The following is a 10,599-nucleotide window of genomic DNA, read 5'->3' on the forward strand; positions in this document are numbered from 1 at the left end:
TACTCAATGTGGTATCTTCCCAGCCACAGAGGAAGGCAGACCTCCGCTCTGTTCAGAAGGTAGTTATCCGATGAGTGGGTTCATTGGAAATCAATGGTGGTTATCAATAACCAAGTGCTGTTTTTCCAGTATTTGGTGCTGACTGCTCTAGGAGAGGGCTGTCTAAGTGGGCAAGTGTGGGTACAGCAGCACACAGCAACTATTATGCCAATGCTACTGGTAATATCTTTGATTTGCAGTGCCTTTGCTATCCCAAGAACCTACCTGAGTTAAGCAAGGTATAGGAACCAAGAAACAGCCATTTTTAAGATCCTGGTGTATGTTAGAGTGGCAGCAGATGGCATTTTTCTCCTCTAAGAACCCTGCCAGATTACCTTACCCTCAGCACTTCAACTAGGAACTCTTTCAAAGTCCTTCACTAGGAAAAACACTTTCACTAGTGAAAACCTATACCTTTGTTGGCCGCAGTTGTGAGTCCTGCTAGTGGGATCTCAGGAGGCTCTCTTTCTGTGTAGAAGAGTCACTTGATTTACTCAACGTTAGTTACATTCTAGTCCCCGGTAGGGTCAGACAAACAAGTTCTCCCTGCTGCAAGGAAAGAGCTGGCTCTACTAAACATAAATGTTAAGGCAGATCAGCCAAGGTGTTATCACACCTTCAACCTCTCATGGAGCTGCCATGAGCTGTGACGCTCCATGCTGGTGGCCAAGCAGATAACTGCTAGGAATGAAACTCTTCCCCAGCTTCAAAAGCAACAAACACAAATGAAAGCGCTTACCTGCAGCTTGACCTTCACAAAAGAAAGCCCAGCTAATCAGGCTGATCCATCAGTGACATATGGTTTTGAAAGAACACATTTTGATTTGCAGAAAAATATATGTTCCCAGCGCTGAGGTGTTTGGTGGTTGCACTGAAATAGATGTTTTTGTGCTGAATTGCTGGGACTGAGGGCATTTATCTCCTCTTTCTCAAGCACAAAGTCAACACAAGTAGCCTTTATAATCTGCCCAATGCACAGCCTTCTTGCTCAGTGTGTGGGCTCTGAGCACAGCCCTCACCACTCACATCCACCAGGCATCAGGCAGGCACACTTCCAGCTGATTTACTGATACTTAATAATTAAATGCCAGGTAATCACTCAACCCTGGTGAGTAGGTGTTCAATAACTACAGAGAGGAACCATCTCCAGGCAGCCCACCCAGCCTGCTTCATTGCTCAGCACCAGTGCAGAGCTGAGCCAAGCCACACACAGCTCAGCTCCCTAGCTCTCACCACAATTCTCACCTGTTCACCCATGTCAGAGACTTTCAAGATATACAGGATTAGGATTGAGCAAGGAAACATTCTACAGAAGGAAGAAGTCAGTCACCCTGCATTTGCTCAGGGAAATTATGTATTTAAAAAAAAAAATGGCTAACCAAGAACAATAAAGCTCTGCTGCCCTCCCAGTACACTGCTGGTGTTTATATCTGTTTCCTAGTGTCACCTTTGGCAAGGCAGCACTTTAGCCTTGTTTTAACATTGCTCTTTATTCTGTCTTAGCATTGCTGTTTCTTAGCAGGCAGGGACACTGCTTGGCACCTAACAAACTGCATCCTTTCCTTCTGTGCCTTTGTAATAATAATTCTCTGTCCTGACACATTCAGCTGGAGCACAGGGAACACTGTCAGCTTAAAAACCACCACCACACTTCTGGGATTTGAAATCCAGCAGTACCTGAGATGACTGAAACAGGAAGAATTTTTGAAATCCAATTTGTTCTCCACTCTTTCTACCTCATTGTTTGCATTTTCAATTTCTCTCTACTTGGGGGATGAGGCTCACCATTAGGCACAAGTTTATCAGTGCTTGGCTCTCGGATTGTCACTTCCCAGCCCTGTCTGAGGGCCCTGCAGGTGGCACTACCCTTCCCCTACAGAAATGACACCCCCACCATTTTTCTTCCAACTCCTGTCCAAAAAATAAATAGCGCAAGAATATTTCTGATGTTGTCAGGCTTTGTAATAGTTCATTCATTTCAACCCTAAATTTGGGACTCAATTTGAGCTGGCAGTAGCTGTTTAATATACAGGACCTGTCTTATTACATCTCCGTCTAATGCATATTTGGGAGCTTTCCCTGAAAGCTCTTGTATAAAGGAGTATTATGACATCAGGAAGTCTAAAAGTACCTGAACTGCAGATGTGATAAATTCAGCAGGATGATACGTGCCCGGCATTTGTACTTGCCTTTTTCCATTGGCAAATGGCCGCCTGGGCTCTATCCCTTGGGATAGCTGTAGAGAACAGCCAGTTTGATGAGCCTAACCAGCCATTGGATGTCACTTTGGCTCCACACTAATTCGAGGGAAACAGCATTTATCTGGCAGCCAGGCAGCCAGCTCTTCGGCAGCTGAGAGTTTAATTATCAAAGGTTCAGGCGAATCTTGCTCTCGCTATCTCTGACCAGCTGCCACAGAAAAATAGACCTTCTGGCCCCATCCAGAAGTTTGTGAAGCTCTTGCAAGTTCCCTTTTGCTGTTAAAATGAGTCCCCGACCATTTGCCCTTTCCTGTGAAAGCTCTGGGCTGGATGCCACTACAAAATAAGAAACTGTGAAAATAATACAGTGGGGAAGGGCTCTTGGTGGATGGGGCTGAGCAAGTGGCAGACAGGAATGGGAGCACTGGGCTCCAGCTGGTGCCTTGATCCAACTGTGGGTGTTGCTCTGATAGATGGGCACAGGAAAGGCTTCCCCCACTTGTGGGACACTGTTTATTCACAGCCTCACACTGCAATTACAGAACAGAGCCACTGTCTGTCTTGTACTCAGCCCTGCTTCCACTGGCTGTTATCAGCCCAAGCAGCCAGTGCAAAAAGCAAGAGCTATGCCTCCCCACTCTGCTCCTCTTACAGAGTTTAAGCGCTCCTGGTTTCCTCTCCCAGCTTTGCTGTCAACAACAATCAGTCCCAAAACAAAAGTTGTTGGTACCCCCCCAGGTTCTGCTCTGTGCACAGTGATAATTGGTTGATGGTTGCACTGGATGATCTTAGTAGTCTTTTCCAACCTTAATGATTCTATGATTCTATATCCAGATTTACCACGTGTGTTATTCCCTCCTCCAGACCAGACCAGCTATTTCCAATAGATCCTTTTGTGCTTTCACGTTAGGGGCATCCCTGCCCTTTAAGTTCTGCAGTGCTGGTTAATAATGGGGCCACCTAAGTGCATATCAAGAGAGTTTGTAACTTATGCGCTAGTGATGCACATGCTTTTCTTTATTCTCAGACTCTGCAGACACAATCAGACCCAATTGGCCATTCTCAAGGCACATTTATCTTTTGAATATGAAGGCAATAGACTCAATTACGTTTTTCGAAGGTAAACTAGGGTTCTAGTGAGCAAATTAGTTATCCCTCCATTCTTCCACAAAATGCCATCAGGAAACCATCACAAGCAAATACTATCAATCTTGATCTGTTCTGCCCAGTTTGTCTTAGCTATCAGCAAGGAACTGTGCAGGGAAATATACTCTCTCTGCTCTTCACCCAAGAAAAATCTTTCCAAAGCTTGTGGATAATTTTCATAGGTGAGACATCAGGCCAGCCACTAAGTAACTAGTGAGAGAATCATAGAATCATAGAATGGCTTGGATTGAAAGGGACATTAAAGATAATCTAGTTCCAACTCCCCTGCAATGGGCAGGGTTGCCAATCTCTAAATCAGACACTAAATCAGGTTGTCTCCATGCTACCTGGCCTTGAACACCTCCAGGGATGGGGTATCCAGAAATTCCCTGGTCAGCCTCTTCCAGAGAAGGAGGACGAAGAAGGAGCAGGAGCCCGTAAATCACTGTAACTGGTTGGAAAACAGGAAGAAAAGCATACCTTAGAAAGTTGTAGAAAGTTCCTTGCAGAAATTTGTTCCTGAGCTCCCCCTTGATGTCCAGAGGCACTGTCACTGAGGCCAGGTTGCCTTGGGTGTCTCGTTTTCCCAACCTGCATGAACAAAAGTGTTTATTTAACACCATCTCCCCAGGGTTTCCTCAGATCCCTAATCTCCAGACCTGACAGTTTACTTACAGCATCGCCAACTGCAAACTGATTAGTCCAGTCCCCATTCCCTTCTCCCCCATGGTTATCACTTTTATTAACAGCAAGGGAGTGATAATGGGGAAAGATGATCAAAGCTGCTGGTATTAACGCTGGGGATTAACGGTATTTATATTCCTGATCAGTGCACACTTGGTGTGGAGAGGAAACCGCCACAAATCAGCTTTTTCCAGCAGAGAGTTGCTGCAGTGCCACTGCCTAAATAGCTGCTGGCTAATGAGCCCTTTGTGGCTGGCTCAGGGAACAGCTTTCTCACTCGGCTGCTTCTCTTGCAACCTAATGCCTCCAGGTTTGCATCTACCATGGCATCCAGGCACGAGGTCTTGGTTTTCCAACTAGTCCTGGGGAAAATGCCTGCTGCTGAGGACAAGCGTGCTGGTGTGGGGCAAGCAGCTGAGCTGCTGTTTTGGCCAGTTCAAGTCAGGATTATACCATGTTACCAAACAAACACCTTATATCTCGGTCTGGAACTTCAGGAGAACCACAGTGAGTGCCACATTAGTGGGGTGAGGAAAGAATAAAAAAATCCATGCCAAGTCTTACATATAGGGAGGGAGAATGAAGCCTTCTGCAGCCATCCAGAGAGAATAGATGTGTTTAATAAAGCTGTGCGCTGTTGTATACTGATTCCACTTAGATTCCAGAAGCAGCTCAGTGGCAGGGGCAGGAAGCAGGACCGGCTGGCCTTGGTCACTCATTGTTGCTGGCCACAAAGCAGCAAAACATGGCACAGAGCTTCACACAGCAGGCACTGGAGGCCAGTGCAAATAACAGAGAGCACATGGAGGGCATCAGAATCAGGGGAGCTGGTAACAGACTCCTTCTGGGAGGCAGAATTTCATTTCACTTTGAAGAGAGAGGATACATGGAAGCTGTCCACTTCTCTCCTGCCTCTCCCAAGCACTCTCTGATGTGTTACACAGCCCTGATCTTCAAAAAGCCCACAGATAGGCCCCACTGTAGGACCTCAACCAGAGAACAGAGCATGGATTTCAAAGACAACCTGTGGAAAAAAGTCTTTTCCATACCATCCAGTCCACGCAAGCTGGTCACACTTCAATACTGAGTTAAAACAGTTAATCCAAAGCCAAGGCATTCTGGCAAATAAGTACTTTTTAAAAGGCAGGGAAACCGATGCCTTGACCACCAGCTCTGAGTAGTTCTTGGTATCCACCTAGTAAGAAAAGTTAAGCCTGGCTGTGATCTGCAAGTCTGAACACTACCATTTGGCCTATAACATGCTTCGTCAAGAGAACTCTATCCAGAGACTAGCTGGGAAATCATCTTCCTGATTAATATTAACAAATAAGGTATCTTAAAGAATATCCTGCTTGTTTGCAGACAATTTAGGATCATTACTCCCTTTATGATCAGTTAGATATCTTTGACTGTTTGCACAACTATTTCTTCCCCCTAGTCCTCTATGGTTCATCACTTTCTGTTTCTCCTCTGTGCAGTGTAATAATGTTGAAAGGGTTTATTTATATAATCGTAATAGGCTCTTGTGGAGATTATCATTATGTCACAAGTATAGGTCAGGGAGTTTTGGCTGAAGAATGAGTTACAAAGGGAGCATGGAGGCAAGCCCTGCTGTTTTAGTGCATGCTCCCATCCGTGCACATCACGGACCACCTGCATCCACATGCATGCACAATTCACACACCTGCAGATATTGATCCCGCATGTGGCCATGCATAAACAAAAGCTGACTTGTTCTAGCACCTCAGAACACAGATTTTTACCCACAAAACAGGGAAGTGACAACAGAGGGGAGAGGAGAGGTTTTACACCTGGAGGTAAATGAAAAAGAAAGCTGTGAATTGAAGGAAACGGGTGAAATCAATTGGGGGTAAAGTAGAGGACAGTAGTGATGCTCCTAAACTTCTTTTCCCCCATTCTTTGGCCTCTGCATCCTCACTCCACACACACAGTAAAAATCTTCTCTTCTTGCAGAACTCTGCAGGAATTACAAAGCCCTAGGTGATCCATGGGGACTAACCAGCCCTACATGCAATCACCTTGCTTATACTTGCCAAAGCTATTTTAGATTACCCATCTGCCTTTTAACACCTCTCAGCCAAGATTTTCTGGAGAAAACCTTTCATCCCATAGGGTACTTTCAAAGTCATGACAGCCTGTACAGCCTGTCAAATAGAATAATGTGGACTTCTTACACACTCTATCTTGAGGATGTATTCATCAGCAGGTCAGGCTCTGCTCACATCTTGTGAGACAAAGGCAAGTGTTTTCTCTGCATGCCTGCATCCATCCAAGGCAGCAAAATCACTAGGAGGTGCTCTTCTAGCAAGATTTGATTGAAGGCGATGCAGAATAACCAACTGGCACTAGTGCGCTCTGGATAAATGGAGCTCTTTGCCTTGGGATCATGATTTCAGAGGAAGGTCAGTGCACTGTTGACCACTATTTGTCATCCTTCAGCAACACTCAACAACTCAACTCAACAACTTCTGTGGAATAAGGAGCTGCTCTTGGCTTCGGTCCCAGTAGAATGAGCATCAGCGTCACTGCACTTGGTGTCCTTGCTTGATTCCTGGCTGACTCCACAGGGAAATAATGAAGCTATTCAGAGAGCTCATCTCAAGGGTTAGCACCTTGATGGGAGTTCACTCATCAAGTGAGTAACACAGCGGGAGGTTCTGCTGGGTCTTGGAGCTGAGAACAGAAACGGCTGCTGAGCTCCAACCCCATGTGAAGAACAGACAACACCTTCGAAGTCTTACATGCAATCAAAAACTCCAGCTAACATCGAAAGAGGTCAGAATCTGTGGAAAAAAGTCAAACAAAAAGCAACCAAAATGGCTACATATCAGCTGACTTGCAAGGACAAGTGTTGAAGGGACACATGATGAGGTTATGAGTTTGGTGAAGGAGATAAGCCTTTTCCCACCTTCCTAACCCCCTCTGCTCCGTGCCCAAAGCAGGACTGTGGGCACTGCAGTAGTACATTCATAGTGCTCCTGTGCTGCTGTACCCACATGAAACACCAAGGAGGGAGGGAGGGAAATAAAAGCCAAATGAACTGTCCAGGTGGCCTGCGGGCCTTAAATTAAGCATCCCAGTATATATTGAAATAAATGTAATAAACCAGGTCACTATCACTTGCGTGAAATTCAGTTACTCTTTTAAATCATCATTATCACCGTCATAATTAAAATCAAGCAACAGCTTAAAGAAACTAATGAATATTTTTATATGTGAACTTATCACATGAAGGGAGAAAAAAACCTGTAAAGTGAAAATGTGCCTGTATTGCTAATAAATATTATTGGAGGAACTCCCAGCTTTTTACATTACCACAGTGTGATATGACAGCCTATAATGGATTACTCAACTGCCCGAAGCCATTGTAGGAATAAATCCCTTTTAATATTCATGTGCGGTCTTTGAGAAAATAGATGTAAGCAGTTAATACTTTTCTATAGACAAAACAACGCAGTTTATCAAAACAAAATGTGTGCTTGAAAACAAAACTCACAGAGCTCCTGTACTCATTCTTTTTCCACAAATCAGAAAAAAAATAGGGCCCTCCCTCTCCAAAAGGACAATCTTGGGCAAGATGGTGCACAGAAAGAAGGATGGGGAGAGGCAGGGTAGTAGCAAGGGTGTATAGAAAAGAGGAAATAGTATTTTAAAAAAAAGATAATGAATAGTTTGTGAATATGTGCTATGGGCACCAAACTAGGGTGCTGTGGGAGGAAGGTGTGGGTTGGCTGCCCCATAGAGAACTCATGGACTAAAGGGAGACTATGGGCAACATACAGGAATGAAGCGCAGTGATACTGGGTGATGCTCAGGATTAGCAGTTTTTATTGGAGGGAAGAAGATGTAGTGAAAGATGTGAATAGGGAGCCCCTTGCAGGGTCAGCTGAGGGCTCTCCCTACCAGCCCTCTTCTCCATGTCCCTATTTTTTCTTTTGCTTCTAATCTGTACAACATGCTGGGGTTTTATCTCCGCTTTGTTTGGTTTTCTTTCCCCTTTTATGCAGCAGAAGAAGGAAAGCAGCAGCATGGACAAGTCTGTGTGAATTTTTGCATGGTAGGGCATGAGAGAGCAATGGAGCTTAACCATAACCCAAAGAACTTGCCCCAGCTCTTTGCAGGCAACTGATGCTTACAGAGAGAACCAGAAAACAAAATGCTCTTGGGGACTGTAGAGGATGACTTCAGCCTCTTAGAGGTGAGGGGGCAAAAATGAGAGAGTTCATCTTACAAAAGTAGACACAGATGAAATGTGAACCCAGCAACTGTGACCTCTGGCTGTAAATGGCTGTAGACACACCTGAAACTGCAAGGGGGAGAGGTGCAGAAACTCTTCAGTTCCTCTCTTACTGTGAGATCTAGGCAGCAAAGACAAGCTTAAGTCAAGGAATAAATAAGCTACCCTTGGGACTCATGCTGTTTTGATATCTGTGGCTGCCTGGTGGGCATAAGATTTGGTTCACTCTTACCTTCTTACCTATGTTTCAAGAGAGCCTAGGGTGGTATCTTTTGCCTCTGCAGAACCACAGCAAAAGCAGATCAGGGTCTGTCCTGGATTGGAGTAGGTACAGTCCAGGCTGAAAGAGAAACCATGTTCTTGAAGAAAATCAGCTCAAAATGAAGTCCAAGAGACTGACGCTGTTGTCAGTGCTGCAGGACTGGGGCAGTCAAGAGTCTGCATAGACTCACAGAGGATGTAATTTGACAATCATTCCAAAGGGATGTTAACTGTGTTCTCTTTTCCCCGGCCACTGGTTCCCATGGAGTAGCTCAGAGTCACCTATTGAACCACCCCACATTTATCATATAATCATAAAATATCCCAAGTTGGAAGAGAGTAAGGGTCATGAGTCCAACTCCTGGCTCCGCACAGGACCAGTCAAAAATCAGACCAAATGCCTGATTTAGATACTCCCATGCTTGAAAACACCTTATCTGGGGAGGGAGAAATTATTTTTATTATTTAAAATATTCAGTTTTATAATAGTAATCTGGCCACAAAGACAGGAAAAAAATAAATGAACTTACCATATTGGCACTTTGAACCAACCAACTCAGGTTTTATTCTCACGTCATGCTCATGGAACAGTGGGATTCCCCATCAGAGCAAAACTTCAGCTGTATGACCATCAGTGTTGGAAAGACTCTTCAAACAGAAACATTCCAGGGACAGCTGCACAGATAACATTTTTCTTCACCTCTTTATTCATTTATTGTCACAGAAAGCTTGTTACTGGAAACACCAGGAGTGTCCCTTCAAATGTCAGATAGTCTGCATTGGGTGATGTGAATGAAAAAGGTCCAGGAGACAATTGGATTGGGCACCAAAACAAGAAAAATTCCTCCCACCCACCTCCTTTCAGCAGAGCATCGGTGTGTCTTGCTTAGAAAGGGAAAGAAAAAGTTTCACCTTCTAATTGTTGCATTGAGTAGCTCATTGACAGTGCTTTCTGTTCAATACGTTTCTTTATCACTCAGATTGTCTAATCAAAGGCTTTTTCCTTCCTTGGGTTAGTTTTGCAGTCTCTAGCATTGATCCAAAATCGGAAGTGTAAGAGGAAAACAGGCTCTGGGAATAGTGAATACAATTAGCACCCAAGCAGCTTCATTTTTTGGGGGTGCCTTTAAACATCTTGCAGCTCTTTGTCTATTCTCCCATTCTTTTATTCTCCCTTTTGTGCTCAGGAGGCTTCTTTAAGGAAAGCTTTTGTCAGCAGCTCAGGGAGAAGATTAAAGCACCCATCATGGGGAAACAGGTTATTTTTTGTGTCCAAGTTCTTAATCCACTTTATTAAAATGTTCCAAATCTTCCTTCAAGAGGAGAGATCAGAAGGACATTTCCCTGTCACCCCTAGCATGCATTCCTTCCGGATACTTGTGCTTCATTAGAGGATGAAAAAAGCAAAGGCAAGGCGAGGCAAAGAAGAGAGAACAAGACTGCTGTGACTGGTTAATACAGGATGCAGAGCCTTCCATTTCATGGTCACTGGTACTGCTCTGGCCCCAGGCTGGAAGCAATTGAAAGCTTTTCCCATCTGAAAGACACTTGAATCAAGTCAGAGATCTCTAACTATTTTTACCTTTGAGGTTCAAAGAGGAGAAGAACATTTGCAGTGAGCAAAGTCAAGCATCCATCCAGCCTGCTGTCCCGTTGTAACAGCAGCAAGGAAAGGGCACAAAAAGGGTGAGGGAATGGAGGCTGCTGTGCTCTGTGCTCTGCCTGGTATTTTCCCACTTGAAGGGAGGGATCTCTTGGTTAATAAATCTTGATGATTTTTTTTCCATGGTTTTGTCTGCTCTTCTTTTCTGGATGTCCGTAATCCTTCCATGCATTTGCCCCTCTCACAGCAAAGCTGAGGGACAGCAGCACAAGCTGCTAGGTGGGTGCCTCTGATCTCTGGGGCACCTGATGGGTGACATTTTGTGAAGCTTGAAGGCTAAACATCATTAAGACCCTCAGAAAAAAAAAAAAAAAAAAAAAAGAAAAGGAAAAAAAAGTGTGTGATTT

General features: G+C 44.5%; 1 long non-coding RNA gene across 1 annotated transcript; it reads right to left on the bottom strand.

Annotated features, from left to right (window-relative positions):
• Positions 1 to 3,872: 3,872 nt before the first annotated feature.
• On the bottom strand, positions 3,873 to 10,191 carry LOC122185045. The gene is made up of 3 exons (XR_006180709.1): positions 9,120 to 10,191; positions 8,569 to 8,668; positions 3,873 to 3,977 (listed from the first exon to the last, which is right to left on the bottom strand). It is a non-coding gene; the product is annotated as an uncharacterized LOC122185045 (long non-coding RNA).
• Between the last annotated feature and the right edge of the window lie 408 nt (positions 10,192 to 10,599).

Source organism: Lagopus leucura, unplaced genomic scaffold (genome assembly GCF_019238085.1).
Source record: "Lagopus leucura isolate 7727_CA_CO unplaced genomic scaffold, USGS_WTPT01 Super-Scaffold_100026, whole genome shotgun sequence".
Classification (NCBI taxonomy): domain Eukaryota; kingdom Metazoa; phylum Chordata; class Aves; order Galliformes; family Phasianidae; genus Lagopus; species Lagopus leucura.